We start from the raw sequence: 9,299 nt of genomic DNA on the forward strand, positions 1-9,299 counted from the left end.
TCTATGGGTATGAAAGTACCTCCATCTTCTGATAGAGTCTGAAATCCATGTGACACATATAATTAAGATCAAGAAGTTATGTGTACCAATGTGCATTCCTTATCTTGTACTTTAGTAAGCAGAGTTAAGGCTTTTAAATTTTACTCTAATTCCTTAAAAATGATTCAGATAAAAAATATCTTTTAATGTAGTGTAATGACTACAGCAAATAAACAAAATGTTCCAAAACAGGATATATACTATTTTTTAACCAATAGGAATTATTTCAGTGAGTTAAAGATTAATAATCCCTTCTCTGTTGTATATTTCCTGACAGCAGGATATTCTTCTATATTACCCACAATATAATTTTGAAATATATAATTCAAAATAGATCTTATATATAGTAGAAATATTCAAATAACCTTCAAAATATTATTTATAATTTTAAAAAAGAAATACATTTTTGAAGGTATATGTGTGGTCTGACCTCAGTCATCTGGGGACACAGGACTTGTGCTCAGTTACTGAGATGAGCAAGCCTTGCAGCTGTGCCCACCCTAACTGGTTCCCAGTGATTTGCATACACCCACTGCACAGCCTTGAGGACTTCTTCATATACCAGTACAGTTGTCACTGCAGTCAGGACTCAGCATGGACATGAGGGCCCCTGCTCAGCTCCTTGGGCTCCTGCTGCTCTGGTTACCAGGTAAAAAGGGACTAAAATGGGAATTTCACTGTTATGCTGTGATTAGTGTTGACTGGCATTTGGGGGAGGTCCTTTCTTATCATGCCTAACCATTCGGGCATTTATTATGTCTCTACATCTTAGGTTCCAGATGTGACATCCAGATGACCCAGGCTCCATCCTCCCTGTCTGCATCTCTGGGAGACAGAGTTACTCTCACTTGCCAGGCCAGTCAGGGTATAGGCTTTGCTTTAAACTGGTACCAACAAAAAACAGGGAAAGCTCCAAAGCTTCTGATTTATGGTGCAGATAGGTTGGCAGATGAAGTCCCATCGAGGTTCAGTGGCAGTGGGTATGGAACAGATTTTTCTCTCACCATCAGCAGCCTAGAGCCGGAAGATATTGCAACTTATTACTGTCTGCAAATTAATAATACCCCTCCCACAGTGATACATGTTATAACATAAACCTCACGGAAGCAGAAATGAGAGCCTGAGCTGCCCCAGCTGCTACTATTCCTGTGTCACCCACTGAAACCCTTTCTCAGATGTCACAGTGTTTTTCAAAGCTAGTGGAGAGTCATTTGTTTTTGTAGAACTGATGCTTTGTAGTTTTGTCAAACTAATGAGAGGCTAAACTATCGTCCCTGTACCATAACAATCTTTCTTTCTCTTCATTTCCAGCAATTAAAAGTATCAATTTATTCTCTGTCTTAACAGGGGAAACAGACATTCTCTGTGAGGAGTCCGAGTTGGATAACCACATGGGACTCATATGGAATAGTGAAAACTTTTCAAAAAATAAAGAATCAAAGGCCATAACCTTTCCTCTTGACTGATTTAATTGAAAAATGTTATGTGTTAGCTATAATGAATAATATAGAAACTTAGCTATCCATAAGCCCCTAATATATTTTGCTATTTCTCAGCTTGCTAAACCAATGTTCCTCATCTCCAAAGGTATCATACAAAATGTGAAAAAGTGAGTGTCCACAAGTCTTCAGTCTTTAGAGGGGCAATGAGAGCACGAAAGAGGAATGTATACATTACCCATCCTGGGTTATTTCTTCATTGGTAGAAGCAGGCTAATCTGTGGCCAGGCACATATCTCTTCCTGGGACCCATTTTGGTGTAGTGGCACTCTGAGGAAAAACACAAGCATGCCTTCTCCCACAGGTTAGCAGGGGAGCTGATGGCTGCCATTGGAGGGAGATAGGATCTCTCTCTATCTCAGCAGGGGCAGGGATGTGTTCCTTGGCAGAGATGCCCCTTGCTTGTAGGCCAGGATAACCCTCTCGTCATCAAAATATAATGTCACATAAATGTTATTAGACATTCTCATTTTATCATTACAATGTGGTAGTGTCTGATGTTCAAATGTTTCAAATAACGTTTTGAGAAAATGATATTTTACAAAATAAAGGCACTATAGAAAATAATCAACCTGATTATCCTTCGCTTTACACCTAGTATCCATTCATGAATGAGTAGATACAGTGTCTGTCTTTCTGAGTCTAGGTTACCTCACTCAGGCTGATACTTTCTAGTTCCACCCATTTGCCTGCAAATATCATGATGTCATTGTCTTTTAAAGCAGAATAATACTACAATAATACTACATTGTGTACATATACCACATTATCTTTTTCCATTCTTTGGTTGAGGGGCATCTAGGTTGTTTCTAGGTTCTAGCTACTACAAACAATGCTGCTATGAACATAGTTGAGCAAATGTCCTTGTGGTATATGCTCAAGAGTAGTATCCCTGAGTCTAGAGCCTCCATCCAGTAACTGATAGAAGCAGATGCAGAGATCCACAACCAAGCACCAGGCTGAGCTCTAGGAGACCAGTCAAAGAGAGAGATGAGGAATTATATGAGCAAGGAGAGTCAAGATCATGATGGGAAAATCTACAGAAACAACTGAACCAAGCTCATAGGAAATGACTAACTTCAGACTGACAGTGGAGAAACCTGCATGGGATCAGACTAGATCCTCTGCATATGTATTGGAGACAGTTGTGTAGCTAGGTGTGTTTGGGGGAAGTGTGATCAGGATCTATCCCTGGTGCATGAGCTGTCTTTCTGTATCCCATTACTTATGGTTGGACACCTTGATCAACCTTGATGCAGCAGGGAGGGGCTTGGTCCTGCCTTAATTGAATATATCAGGCTTTACCATCCTCCCATGGGAAGATTTACCTTTTTTGAGGAGGGGATGAAGGGTGGGTTGGTGGGAGATGCAGGGGGGATGCAGAGGCAGCTGGAGGAGGCATGTGAGGGGGATCTGTGTTTGGTATGTAAAATGAATAAAAAATTTTAAATAAAAAAGAAAGAAAGAAATTAATTAACATCTCGGTTATAATTTTTCTTACAATTTATGTCTCCATGGAGCATATTAGGTGTGTGAGATTCTTGGGTTTTTCAGAAGGGAGTACCATGAACTACATCTTCAAACCAATACAAAGCTGAAATTAGCCCCTCATCACAGTCCTGACTCATCACCCCTGCCTTTGGTACCTATTTTAATCAAGATACAGAAAATAAAAATTACTGGCAAAGACCACAGTGACAGGTTTAAAAAATGGATTGTGCCCTTGCTATTTTAATATAAACAAAACACTTTTTAACTGTGATCATTTTTTTTTTGTAATTGTTCCACATACAGTTCAAGTAAGCATCTAAGGTAACTACAAAGAGAAATTAAAGCTAATAACCCTGAGAGAAGTAGATTGTTTATAGGGTGAAAAAAATAGACTTATAGTTCTCAAAACACTACACAGAAAACAGTAGAAGAAATATTTCTAGTATAATGCATCTCATTCTCCATAGGCCATTTTTTAAAAAAAATTTAGTTCTTTGTTGTGTGTGTCTATGTATATGTGCACATGTATGCCATGCATGGTGCAAGTATACTCAGAGGACATATTGGGTAGTTGATCTTGTGAGTTCTGGGGATCAAACTTAGAAGGTAAGGCTTGGAGGTAAGCGCCTTTACCACTGTAGCCACCCATTGGCTCCATCTTAGGAAATTCTGAATACTTTGACTTATATGAGCAATCAGATATTTATTAGTAGTAGATTGTCTAAATTGTTATAAGAAATTTTATTATTTGTAGATGAAGTTTTCCTGTGTCGCGGCCTGCAGGTAGTCAGGACAAATCTCTCCCACTGGTGTCCCCCAAGTAAACACACAGAGGCTTATATTAATTAAACTGCTAGGCCATTAGCTCAGGCCTACCACTGACCAGTTCTTACATTCAAACTAACCCATAATTCTTATTTATGTTTAGCCATGTGGCTTGGTACCTTTTTCCAGTTCTGCCTTCACATTTTGCTTCTCGTGGTGGCCACTGGAAGTGTCTCTTGACTCAGCCTTCCTGTTCCCAGTACTCTCCCCTGTCTTTGTCCGGCCTATACTTCCTGCCTGGCTACCGGCCAATCAGCACTTTATTTATCAACCAATCAGAGCAACACATTCACAGCATACAAAGCGATATCCACAGCAATTATTTATATTCTTAAGGAAAAATTTACTCCCCTCTCACCTTTCCTTAAGAAGACCTTTAGTGCCAGGTAGTGGTGGTACATACCTTTAATCCCAACACTTGGGAAGCAGAGACAGGAGGATCTCTGTGAGTTCAAGGCCAGCCTGGTCTACAGAGCTAATTCAAGATATTACAAAGAGAAACCCTGTCTTGAGAAACAAACAAACAAACAAAAAAAGAGGCCATTAGGCTTAACTATTTTTGTTTGTTTTTCTGTCTTTCTTGTTCTTATAGGATTTGATTACTCTAATTATCATTCAAAAGGTTACTTCAACTAGGTTAAATCCCTAATGTTGATAATCAAAACCCTTGAGAAATAGTACTAGTGATGTTAAGTTTAAATTTAGAATAGCAGTCTACCCATTCTACTCCCAAATTCTGACTAGAACACACACCTGCATGAAACTTCAGTCCATGGTGTTATCTTGGCATGCATGGGCCTTGTAGATTGTGTCTCAATACATAAAAATATACATCTTTTCTCCCTTGAATCCATCTGCCCTTTGCCATAGGTTGCAGGGATCATATCTGTTTTCTACAAACACAGGAGACTCTTTATGCCATTTCGTTCTTTAGAGTGGGCTTTTCTCCCTTCATACTTTTCATACAGCTGTACAAAGTATGATATTTGCATATTGCTCCCTAGAGAGGACCTCTTGTTGGAAGTCTAGGACAAAAGCTAGCCACTCTTTCTGTTTGGTGATATTTTATGTGTGCACTCCAACAAAGCTTATCAGAGGAAAAAAACAAGCACTATATTAAACATAGAGGTCAGGCAGTGGTCACACATACCTTTAATCCTAGCATTTGGGAGACAGAGATCCATCCAGATCTCTGTGAGTTCAAGGCCACACTGGGAACAGAGCCAGGCATGGTGGGACATGCCTTTAACCCCAGTGCTAGTCAACCATGAAGGTCTGGAGGTCTGTACAGACAAACAGGAAGTGATAGAGCTGGAAAGAGGAGGTGGTGTAGCTGGGTAGAGAGAGGAAGTAAGATGTCAGGGCACAGAAAGGTATATAGATGTGTGTATACAGGAAGTAGCTCTCTCTTGGGTTGAGTATTTCCTAGTGATAAGAACTTGTGCCTTGGCTTGTTCTATTCCTCTGATCTCTCAGTTTTCACCCCAATATCTGGCTCCAGGGTTTTTTTATTATTAATAATACCATTTAGCAATTTGTCTTACATTTTTGCCTTGACTACTCAGGATTTTTCAAATCAAGTTCTCAGAATGAGGTGCCCTGCCCAGGTCCTGGGGCTGCATGTACTCTGGATTCCTGGTAAGGAGAGGAAATGATAAAGGAGGAGAATGTGAGTGGGTGGGGATTTTGGGGGCCTTGCTGATATGGATGCAGTTTCTGTCCATGTGTGAGACTGCCAGATGTGTACTCACAGAATGAGCCTGTGAGGTTTAGAGTATGAAGGGAGGAGAACCTGTGATTTTGTGGCAACTCTGACAAGTACCAACGCAGGTAGTCCAGGTGATTTCTAGAGAGTTTTTATGCTCTTTCTACATAGGTGTTTTATTTTGAGCAATTTTAGATAATGAATGAAAGTCATGAAGATAATATTCAGGAAATAAATAAAAGAAAATTATTTTAAAGTATTACTATGTTACTTCCCTTCCATCTCTCTTATTTCAGGGGCCAGTGGGGATATTGTGGTGAGCCAGGATTCATAATCCAATCCAATTACTCCTGGACAGTCAGCTTCCATCTGTACTTCTCTGCATCATAATTCTCTATTGTCCTCCTATCTGTCAGTACAATGGAATAGCCTTTCCTTTCTTGAAATCATTAAGTGTAGTGTTTGCCACCCATGAGGAATTTGAGTTGCATCATGAGTCCATTCATACAAGAAAAAGCATTATACATATCAAAATCAGGGACAACACTGGAGTCTATACTAAAGCCACTGATTAACTTAAGAAAAATGTTGTCCAATCAATTGACTCCCCTTCAATTAGCTTAAAACCCCAATGTTTATAAATAAACCCCTTGAGCATTAACACTACTGGGGCAGATGTTAAGTCTCTGTAATTCCCTGAAGGAAGAGGAGCAGGCTGCCCATTCTCCTCCCAAATGCTGACCAAGACACAAACCTGCACGGGCTTTACATCGCTGGTGTCATCTTGCCATGCTGGGGTCTTGTAAATTGGCTATATCTCTATTTATGCAGATCCAGCATTTCTCAGTGGAGTCCATCTGCCCTCTGCTACAGGCAGCATGGACTGTATCCCTTTTTCCACAAACAGGAGATACTTTATGTCACTTTACTCCTAAGAGTAAGTGTTCTCTCTGCTTGCTACTTTTCACACAGCTGTACCAACCAGGGGATTTGCATATTGCTCCCTAGGTAGGACCTCTCTTTGTAAGTCCAAGACAAAAGCTAGCCCCTCTTTCTGCCTTGACTACTCAGGACTCTTCATATCAAGTTCTCAAAATGAGAATCACTGCTCAGCTCCTGGGGCTATTTGTGCTCTGGATTCTTGGTAATAAGAGAAACAAGAAGAAGGAGAATATGAAGGGACTGATGATTTCTGGGGCCCTGCTGATACAGATGCATGTTCTGTCCATGTGTGAGATTGCAAGTATTTTCTCCAGGAATGTGTTTATGAGGTTCAGAGGGTAAAGGGAGGAGAATCTATTCTCTTGTAGCAACTCTGACAATTACCAAAGGAGAGAGTCTAGATGATTTCCAGAATCTCTGTACTATCTTTATGTAGGTATTTTATGTTGAACATTTTTAGACCATGAAGAAAATCATGAACACAACAAATAAGAAATAAGTGAAAGAAGGAAAGATTACTTTATTATAATAATATGTTTGTGCATAACCATTTATTTCTTTTATTTCAGGAGCTAGTGGGGATATTGTGATGACCCAGGATGCACTCTCAACTCCTGTCACTCTTGGAGAATCATCTTCCATCTCCTACAGGTCTAGTAAGAGTCTTCTACATAGTAATGGTATCACTTACTTACATTGGAATATGCAGAGGCCAGGCCAGTCTCCTCAGCTCCTGATACATCGGATGTCCAACCTTGCCTCAGGAGTCTCAGACAGGTTCAGTGGCAGTGGGTCAGGGACAGATTTCACACTGAAAATCAGTAGAGTGGAGCCTGAGGATATTGGCATTTATTACTGTCAGCAAACTCTAGAACTTCCTCCCACAGTGATACAGCCCTGAATAAAAATCTCCCTGCCTGAGATGAGAAAGCAGCCTTGCAAGTTCCTTGTTTTGGGTGCAGCATGGTAAAATCAGCATGGTAAATTGAAAATATTCTTAAAAGATACTTATTTTCCTGACTTTCAGCTAGTGGAACAATCAACTCCTAGGAAAGGGGACTTCCATGAGAATTCATGCTGGGAAAAGGGGAGGCAGCAGCTTCTCTGCAGGGAGGAGATGTCATATATTGTCTTACAGGATGAGAAAGATGCAATTAGTTATGGAAAATGGTAGGCAAAACCACTGATTGAGCTGTACTCTACTGCTTCAGCGTGCATATTTTTTGCCCGGTGTTTAAACTTTAATCTCATTTCAGCACTGCACAAAACTCAGATAGTTCTCTGGATGGATTTGTCCCACTTTCCAGTGGCCATATTTAATAACTTTCCCTTTTTATGACTTTTACTTTCAAATTGGCTTATTGAGAATAGGTTGCCAGACATATTTGGACATATAGGACTTGAGATGTCCTATAGATGTCCCATATGTAGCTGAGTGTGCCACTAACACGTATTCTCTGCACTTTGACCATTTTGGAGCATGTGTCAGCCACAATATACTGCAAAGAAACCTCTTTATTGAGGTCTGATAGCTGAATTTAATCTATGTGTAGAGAGTTATAAATTTAGAGGATAGTTTGACACTAAATGCATTTAGCAAAATAATGATATTAGGTTGTCTCCTGGGACCTCATATCTGCTCAATATTAGATTTTTGGTTAGATGTCAGTACCAGATTTTTGTTCCTTCCTGTGGTGCAAGTCTTAAACCTAATTTTAAAAGGCTGTTGTTTAATCTAGAATATCTCTGCTACTCTTGGTCACATGATAAAAAATATTATTGCAGTTCACAGGGCTCACAGCTGAGTTAGATTGTTGATGATATTTTCCCCCCTCAGCAGACTATATAACACCTTTCTGTACTATGAAAACATGTCACTGGGGGCTCCCTGCTTCATGGTTAATACTGATTTAATTTTTCCATATCCTTTAACAAATGTGGGTAGAGCCTATAAAAATAGCACCTCACCATAAAATTCTGCTTGTGATCTGTCTTAGTTTGTGAGCTCTAGTTGTGGTAAACATCATGACCACAAGAAATTCATAGAAGAAAGTGTTTATTTGGACTTATGATTCAAGAGGGTTAGAATCCATAATAGTGGAGCAAAGACATTGTATCAGGAGCAACAGCTGAGGACTAATGTGTTGAACTACATTTAGGAGTAAAGACCAAAATTGGAATGGTGTGTAGCTTTGAATTTTCAAAGCTTGCTCCAAATAACAAACTTCTTCCAGCAAGCCCACACCTCTAATATGTACAGTGACAGCAACTGAGGACCAGGTATTCAAACACTTGACCATTTGGGGTACACTTTCATTCAAAACACTACAGCAACCAGAAACAATAACAATCATCTCTATTGTTTAGGGGGGATCTCCAATATACCTCTGATCAACGTCTTGAAGGAAGGTATCACAAACCTGGAAAAGAGTTTTTTATTTGGCCAACTATAGCTTCTGGGATGAGATTAATGCCCTGTATAGGCTAATACTACTTAGAATCTTTTATAATAGTAAGAATAGTTAGGTAGCTTACCAAATAATAGGTTATTTATGGCCTTTTACAACATTCTTAATGTTAGTTTTCGCTTCTCCAACTTTGTCCTCAACTCCATACTCTCATTCATATCTACATTTAACTCTTCCTATCCATTATTCTCTTTTACCCTATTATTTCACCTGTGCTCTATCTCTCTGTGCCTCTATCTCTCCCACTTAGGATCCTTCTTTCCCATCACCATTTCAATGGTCCATTTTTAATTTCCTGAATCCAATAACTACTCCAAATTAAGCATACAA

Source organism: Peromyscus maniculatus, chromosome 3 (assembly GCF_049852395.1).
Source record: "Peromyscus maniculatus bairdii isolate BWxNUB_F1_BW_parent chromosome 3, HU_Pman_BW_mat_3.1, whole genome shotgun sequence".
NCBI lineage: Eukaryota > Metazoa > Chordata > Mammalia > Rodentia > Cricetidae > Peromyscus > Peromyscus maniculatus.